The sequence below is a fragment of the Necator americanus genome, chromosome X, assembly GCF_031761385.1.
Source record: "Necator americanus strain Aroian chromosome X, whole genome shotgun sequence".
Classification (NCBI taxonomy): domain Eukaryota; kingdom Metazoa; phylum Nematoda; class Chromadorea; order Rhabditida; family Ancylostomatidae; genus Necator; species Necator americanus.
Genome location: NC_087376.1, coordinates 27,663,639 through 27,672,743, shown reverse-complemented (window position 1 = coordinate 27,672,743; position 9,105 = coordinate 27,663,639).

The following is a 9,105-nucleotide window of genomic DNA, read 5'->3' as shown; positions in this document are numbered from 1 at the left end:
GAGCTGATGTACTTATGCATGGGAAAGAAAAAATAGCATAGGAATAAGAAGAAAAAAGTTCAAACATAAAACTAAATATGCAGTAGCAACGATGTGACAGTACGATTGACAGGACCTAACGACGATGAGGTGATGACAGACGTCGACGTCGCCTTCACCACCACCACCACCACCACCATCACCACCGCCGGCGCCGCCGTTGAGTGACGACGTCGCGATGGCATGAACAACGGCCGTTGGCGAGGCACAGGCGAGGAGCGCGAGGGGCACACGCCGCGAAATCAGATTGTGCGTGCAGCGCCCGCATGAGGATAATAGCGCGCGGCGACAACGGCCCATTCAAACTGGAATTTCACTCACTCACATGCGGTTCGTTTCCCCCTCTCTCGTTCGTTCACTGACCACCTCAAACAGTTATGGGGCCGATTACGTTGCGGAATCGAAACCTCATAAATGGGTGTGTAACTCAGCGCAGTCACATCAAAGAACGTGCTCTAATCGATGACGCGGTGAGCTCAACTCAATTCGAAACCTAGTCTAACATTTCAGACGTTATCGAAATTGATGCTACATAAATATAGAAGAAAAGTGAGGTGTTCGCAGAATATGCACGAGATGATCTGCTGCTAAAAAGGAGGTCAAGTAAGTTATGTGTTCTCTTCAAATCCAGATCGTTAGTAAAGGCTGGTTCGGTTTTCAAAGTCATGGTATTACTGGAACGATGCGAACAGATTCCAATCAAATACAGATGAATCAGGCATAGAAAACGATAAGCATTGTGAATCATGTTTTGTCAAATAGTAAAGGTACGGAGGGCTAAAATTTTCCAAGATAGGAGAAGTGGTTGAAGAAATTCCCGAGTTATGGCAGCGTTGAGAAGAAAATACTTCAAAAGATAAGCAGGAGAAAGAAAAACTTTCCAGATCAGATCTGTAATACGCCACTAAACATTTTTTTCCGAGAAAAGTTAACATGTCGGAAGTTTACTTGTTTCAAATCCATGGCGAATATACAAAAACGTTCTACACCATGCGAACAGGTGGACTGAGTAAGGATAAGAGGAGATCGATCAAATCCAGCACTTCACTCCAGCTAGTCAAGCGCCTTGTATTCTAAGTAGTTCAGAAAAACACACGAAACAAGAAAAGCAGTCAGATGAACTAACAATCAATCCAGGATTCAACAAAGAACTACTGATAAATAAACAAAAGGCTTTTTTTTTCTTTTCGAAAGAACCATGTATGAATTGGAATACGACCATCAAAGATATTCCTTGGAAAAAAAAATAGAAAAATCGAAATACTCCTTGTTAACGAGTTTTACTGATTATTTCCTTGTTTCAGGTTGTTTAGTGTACCTCCTTCATTTCCACCATAAAACACAGAACAACCTCTTGAAGGAGCTCGGTAAGTACACAATGCTACTAAGCGAGAAATAGTCACACTTAGTTTTCTTGACAATGTGCAAAGATTTTCAAAACTTCTAATGATTGGCTGTGCTTCTCCTGACTATTTTTTTTCTTCCGAGGAATGCACTTTTGAATAGTGATTGTTTTGCGTTGCTGCTGCAACAACCGCAATGTTTCTTCCTGTGAAAACAACTAACATTCGGGGAAAAAAAACCTATTCTACGGCAAAAGTACGTTTGTTCGCTGAAAAATTGTCACAAAACTTTACATGCACCACAATGAAAAAGATGATTTTCAATGAATAGAATAGAGAACAAAGAGGACTTTTTTGAAAAATATTTTCATTCATTACTAAAATATAACTTATTTTGTTTTTAATTTAGCGATTAATGCATCCAAAATGAAGAAAATGTCGGCCTCGAAATTCCTTTTTGTATACAATTTACCTGTTCAGCAAGAATTTCTTGCCACTCCAGTAAACAATGAGCAACAAAGGCAACACTTTTTCAATCATTTATCCTCAGTAAAATTTTTGATTTCTCCTTGAGAAACGAGAACAGATGATGAACTCCATATTTGTTGTCTGCTCGATAATCCTGGATAATTTAGAACTGCAGAAACTAAAAATTTATTTATATCGATGATAAAATTCTATTCTCAAGAAAGAAGCTGACTATGCTTGAACTTAAGATGAAAGATCTATGATCTAAAAATTTCTGTGCTTTTTTTCACCATGGAAATGTCCTCAGCCAGAAATTATATGGGAAGAATTGCAATGGGCACACGGACAATTTTTTGTTAGTCTCCAAAATGTCTTGTACAAATTTAAAATTTGTACTTGTCATTGAAGCAACCATAAGCGGTCAGCTTCTTAACGATCGGCAATCAAAAATAATTCCTTATCTCGTGAGAAATCACTTTTTTCGGGGAAAAACGATCGCTACATCGCAGTGAAATGACGCATTTCTATGTCGCACTTCCATTTAAAGCCGATTTCTCGAAGAAAAAGTGAAATTTCTAATATCAGATGACGGATGAATTTTGAACGTCGAAACTCAAGAGTCGAAAATGTATTGAAATCGAATTTCAGCGACAAAGTGGATTTGATTATGACGCTAGTTACGCCGATGTGCAGCGTTCGTAAGTTGGGAAAAATGGGATTTTTTTTTTGTGAAAAGAAACTATTTTTTCATGAAAAATAAGATAAACTTTTTTCCTGGATCTTTTTTTAGGTTTCAACTTCATCTCATACATTAGTGTTTTAAAATCACATCAGCTGAAGTGACGTAGTTCTGTGTAAAGGTGAGTTAAAATTTTCCCCAAGAATTTTGGATAGCTGCCCTAGCTAGTCGGCGTTGGACCACTTGTTCCGACAACTACAAAAATTTTCTTCTAAAGAAAGAACTACTGTAAGTTATAAGACCTTTAAAACATGTAAATCATGTCGTGGGGTTACGTCCAGAAGAATAAAATCATGCCTTTCTATATTATGCACAAGTATTTTTCTTTATTAGAGCAACTGGTTTAATTATAAATCAAAGATAAGAAGTATGAGAAAATCCCTGCAGATCCTTGAGAAAAAGGTAGTCGGTGTGAAAAAAGATAGAGTGCAATGTTGTTTAAGCAGTAAATATGCTTTTTTTCTCCAGTGATATGGAATCAAAGAATAGAAAAATTAAAATTCAATTACAACTGAATTAAGTGATAATTTTTTTTGTTTATGAGTAGATTATAAAACAGATTTATAAGCGTTTCTAAAATGCTACAAAATTTGCAGATTATAGAAAACGTGAGGGTGCAGAAATTTCTTTTACTCCTATGGCAGAAAAAAATAAAGAGAAAATGCGCCATTATTCTAAGCAAAGCCTCATAATCCTAGCGTGAATAGCATCTAATGAAGCTGCGTGGATGTAAAGCCGACATAATCATAGCTAAGAGCAATCGACATGGACAAACGGAAAAGTGCTTCAATTTTCCTCTTAGCTATAATAGGAGCGGTTTTTAGAGCGTACAGGAAGGAAAAGTGCTCAGTATTGAGCGATATTCTGACGTAAGATCCAGTACATGAAAGAAAAGGAGAAAATTGTTATGATAGGAACAATAGAGATCTTTGAAGTAGTTGCTGGATTTGATAAAGGTGTAAGAAATACATTAAAAGAAAGAGTAATTTGGATTTTCTAACTAGTAATGAGAGTAAAAAGTGATTTTATTCTGCATATTTACCGTTGAAGTTGAAAAAAGGAGTTAGAGGTTTTATAAATCGTCAAAGTAAGTTCCGTAGGTACCCTTTGATGCGTGAGTTTTATCCCGAGAAGTTAAAAAAAAAAACAATATGATATATTTACGTAGAAGAAGGTCCAGAAAAATACTAGGTAAACAAAGCATGAGGTAATTCTCATCGTCTCCCTTGCCAAAGCAAGTGTACGCACATGGATATATGATAGGGGCACCTGTTCCGAACCATTAAGGACCTATGAGGGGACCAATAAACATGTCACGCGTCCAGGTAAGTCATATCGACAATTATCCATTAGAAAAGGTTAATTAACGCCCTTCATCACGCGTAAGCAACGAACGAACGAAAGGCGACGTCTGTGCTACCAGATGGCGAAGTCAGAGCCGAAATTAAAGCACACAACGATAAGAGCATTGTATAAGTGGCTTAGAACTGGTAAGAAGGACAAGAGGTGCTACCTAAGAACCATATTAGCATTCATTTAGAATACTCAAGTATAGAGAAACACTAGCACGAATCGACATCACGGCAATTATGAGTCGAATATATAGTCGGACGAGCTACAAGGTCATTCAGAAGAAACACACATACTATTTAGCTTTTAGCTATTTACCTTGATGTAGAAATGTAAGAATCCACATATAAATCCGAGCTTACGCGATATTTTGTCGAGATTTTCTACAGTTCGTAAACTGGACATTACAACACATCCTCGCTTTCTCCCTAGAGCATTGGAATAACAGTGAATTTTCCGGGAATATCGATCAACATTGCAAACGAGGCACTCTTGGTGACAAACATTAATCACACATACACACAAGTGCAAGATGTCCACTCGAAGCGGATGTTTTTTTTTTAAGAAAATAAGAAAAAAACGACGTCATTTCATTAGAAGAAATTTCCAGAACCGCCACACAGTAGGAATTTAATGCGTGAACGAGTTGAAGGTGAACGTTTATGACGCGTACGAGTGCCCGAACGTTCCGTATGTGGCCCGTTTCATACCGCAAATCTAAACGAGGTGATCAGAAAAAATGGAGGTATGCGACGACCTTCACATCATATATGCTCTATTTTTATAAATACTATAATAACATTAAGGTGAGGGTTATTCCGGATTATCATAAGCTGTCGAGGGTAGAACTATTGCTATAAATCCTAAATCCTTAAAAAATTTCGTAGGCAGAGCTCTAAGTCTTTCTTTTAAGCAATCTTTGCTTTCTTACTCTTTCTGTTTTGCCTTCTTGTATGATCAGACTTTTATACACTTATAAAATTACAATTGTATTCACTCCATATTTTGTTTCTACAAAATTTTCTATTTTTTCTCTTATTTCGTATTGAATCTTGGGTTTACACTTGTTTTTCTAAAATTGTTTTGCTTTCTGTTTCTTGAAACAGCAGCGACCATGCAACGAAGGAAAAAAGATTGATTGAATAAAAATAAAATCAAGGGGAAGTATTGGAGTTTTCCCTTGTCAAATTAGAAAATAATTTCTAATACATTTTTATTCTCAGTCAATAGTTCAATCAAACTCATAATCAACCTTATTCCGCCATCCGACCTATCTGATGTAGAAATTTCCTAAACCAGAATCTCCGGAATGACGATGGTCTTTGATTAAAAGCAAACTTTAGGTTGAAAAGGGAAAAAAATGACATTACTTTCGGATGCCGCTCATACATAAAAGACGCTTAAGAAGTTTTATGAGGACAGAGAATCCTTCAATCGCTATGGGATCACGTTGTTATACTTGAACCGACCAAAGTTGCAAACCGCAACGTGACTGTTCGCCTCGCAAGCATCAGCGTACGAAAACAAACACGTAATGATTGGATTGTGAAGAAAAATGAACGATCCTAATGAGTTGGAGCGATGAAAAAGTGATAGTATTTGCCGGGAGTGCACTTGTACTATGACAAGTGATAAGCGTATGGATAATGAGACAATAAACACACTGTTTGCTTTAATTTCAAGTGCTCACAAAAAAAGTGAGCATAACGTACGGTAGGATTGCATTACTGCATCGCAGCTGTACTATGTCTTTGTGTGTGAGATCGTGGAAAAATCCACGAAGCCGAAAGATCAAGGACGAGAAGTAGTACAACAGAAAACTGCTCTTTATCTTCGAAGATACAAAATAGATGTACATTTCTCTCCATATTCATGGAAAATGAGAAAATGAAAACCTATAAACTCGGATGAATCCTGCTAATCCAGTCCCACCCCCACAAAAATAAAATCATTTCCTGAAGAGAATGAAGGAAAATGGATCAAAAGTGATGCGTCAAAGAAGCGGCTAAATTCTACGAATCGTCGACTTCCTAATACGAATGTTTTAGGTCGAATTAGCAGATCCGTGAGTCAACGATTTCGTGGATTCGCTCGCGCACACACACTACACGCCACAACCGACGACATTTTGACGGTTGCGAAAAATTCGGGGCGTTAACGACCTGCCACCTACAAAATGGGTCGTGAAAATGACGTAAATTGCTGCAGCTGCACATATTTGTCCGGAATTTTAATGAATTATTTGGAATACGAATACGGACGTATATACATAATGGATAAATTCAGAATGCGAATAGGTTTTAATGTTTGCTAAATCAAAAGAAAAAAATCGACAGTATCACTATATTGTTGGTCGTCAAATTATCCAGGTACCTCTAGGATATCAGCAAGACGTCGTAGCCCAGTTGCGCGTACTTCTTTAGAATTCCCAAATACATATAGATCTTGCATGTAAGATAAGCCAATATATTGAGTTTTTTTTTTATTCCTGGAAGCGAAATCTAATGTTACAGGTATCTGGATTTTGAAGAACGAGGAAAAATAGTGGACTATATCTAATATTGATACAATTATCTAGTTTGTCACCATTTTTTTTTGCAAAGCGGCAGTCATTTCAATAGAAGACTCTGGATATCGGCTTTGTGCGAACGAACATATCCAGAAAATCCGAGCAATTTCATCCAAAAAACGTATTGTTTGCATATGAAACATGAACATCATTCGGAAGATTGATAGAAAACAAAAAAAAAATCCACAATATAGGAGATGAACGCACAGAAAGGCAGAAGCAGTATTAAGATCCGAAGAGCTAATTTCACTGAATGTGCAGCGAGCTCGGAATAAAGAAGTAGTGGAGAAAAATCTAAAGGACGTGAAAAGGAGATCTCGAATGAATGAACGGTTCAGAACAGATTCTGGAATTTACGATTTAAATTATAGAATAGGAAATACAAAGGTGTGAGAAACGAATATTTAGCAATCCATAAAATGTGATGGAGCCTTTTTCCTGACCGAACACATCTCGTTTCCGAAAACAATCCGTGTTTTTGTGAAGGATGCTCAAAATCGAGAAGACGAAACCGGATGGCGGGGCAACAGGAAACAGCTTTCTGTGAATGTGAGACTACAACTGTGCGTGTGTGTGCGTGAGATCTTAGGAAGGAAGAAAATCGTATAGAAGTATGGATACTTTCAAATGTGGAACGCACCGAAAACAACAACAATTACGGATCGGACAGCTCCCGCAAAGCAACTAACAGCAACATGCATGAATGACTCTAGAGGCGTTGAAGAATGAGGTTGAGGAAGGGGGGAACGAAATGAGGTACGAGGCTGCTAAGGAGCTGAGACGAAGCAGGATATGCAGGTGCTCGAACGGACTTCTCCCCACTCTAGGAGAGGCGATCAATTGTCGGGCCAAGTAGTCTAATCAGGACCGGACTAATCCCACACACGAAGAGGTCAAGAGAACCGGCGACATGCGTTAGCTATATATCGATCAATAAATGGCCACCAACAACATCGTCGGTCGGTCACACTGGAGGCGAGGGAGGGGTATCATCATTGCTGGAAGGGGTCTTGCTTATCGTTCGCCGTGGCGAATCGTGGGAGAAAACGGAGCGAATGAGTGCTGCAGTAGCGTCGGTGCATGATGCGAAACCTCGCAAACGTTCGTGGATATGTCCTCCTCATCGTGAGGGCGGACCGGTGCCGGGTGTTTGGACGAGAATTTAAAACAAAAGGGTACGAATGCGCGAGTTGAACGAAAAAAAAGCGAGAAAACTAGCGGCACAATCAAAGGAATTAAATCGTAGCCGAGGAAAAAAAGGTGGTGAAAGGAGGTAGTAACGGGCAGAGAATAGTAATTGTACGCTTCAAATTGCGTCTGTTTGGGCGGCTATTGATGGACGAACGGGGCTATTTTGGTACGATAAATTTGTTAGCTATGCTGATTGATAACAGTAGAGATAGAATGTTGGAAGATGTATGAATCATACGAGGTACAATAACTCCAAATACGAGTAAGGTGGACAAAACCCGCCGACGGGCACTCCAAGAAATGACGAATGACAGCAATCAATAAGGAGCTGGTCTGCCAATTCCCTATTCCGACAGAATATTAGCAGAAGAAAAGTGAGAGGAAATAGAAGAATAATGGCCTATGGTGGTGGTGATGGTTCGGTAGCGATGGCGCCAACATGCGCTGAGCGATGCGATTGACGGACGTCGAAGATGCGAGCGCGCGTTACGTCGCTCTCGCTTACCTTTGCTGCCTTGAAGCGGGGCCTTACGTAATCGACGAACGCAGCCCACAACTGCTAGGCCACCATCTATGCGAAAGAGACCATTCAGCATCGATCGACCACCTCAAAGTAACTCTTCACTCGTTCGATATCCTCCTTTACTGACTGCTCGTTGCCATTGGTCTCTTGTCCAGAATCACATAGCATTTATTATAATATTTCCCGTTTATTTTTTCATAGTATATTTATAAGCAACAAGCAAAAGGGAAAGTATTAGAAATCCAGAAAGTAGTTCTCTAAAATATTTGAATACATCATCGCTGAATGAGTAGCGATACGATCGCATTGGTGAAAAACGTGCGACGTCCCATATTCCTGGCGGGTAGTGAATTTTATGGGTGCATAGGCGGTAAAAGTATCGTAAATTGGTGGTTTAAAATAGTGCAAGAAGGTCCTGAATAGAATGACTGAAATCAGTTCTTTTCAGATAAAAGAATTTCCTCTTTAAAATAGAATATTCGATACTAATATAAAGAATATCTATGAGTCATATGACCCAGCTTTCGCCGTCATTTTCTGTGTTATGATAGAGATAACGGCCGGGCACTAAAGAACTGATCTATACATGGGAATGGGAAACAAGCTATTGTTCCGGCCGTATATGAACATAATTTCCTCGGATAACTTGCTTCGGATCTCCTAATCTCTATTATGGACTGGAAGGCCACAATTAGGATGCACGTTTTATTCGTGTAATTGCGATATCGTCTGGAAATTCAAGTGAATACGTGACCTTTCACGTCCTTCGCTATGGACATACAGTACATTCTCGAAGCACATCAGGTTAAAATATAAAAAGTCCCTTTATCCGTTTTTGAATTGGGTATATTCAATTTTGTTTTTTCACCACATATTTTTTCAT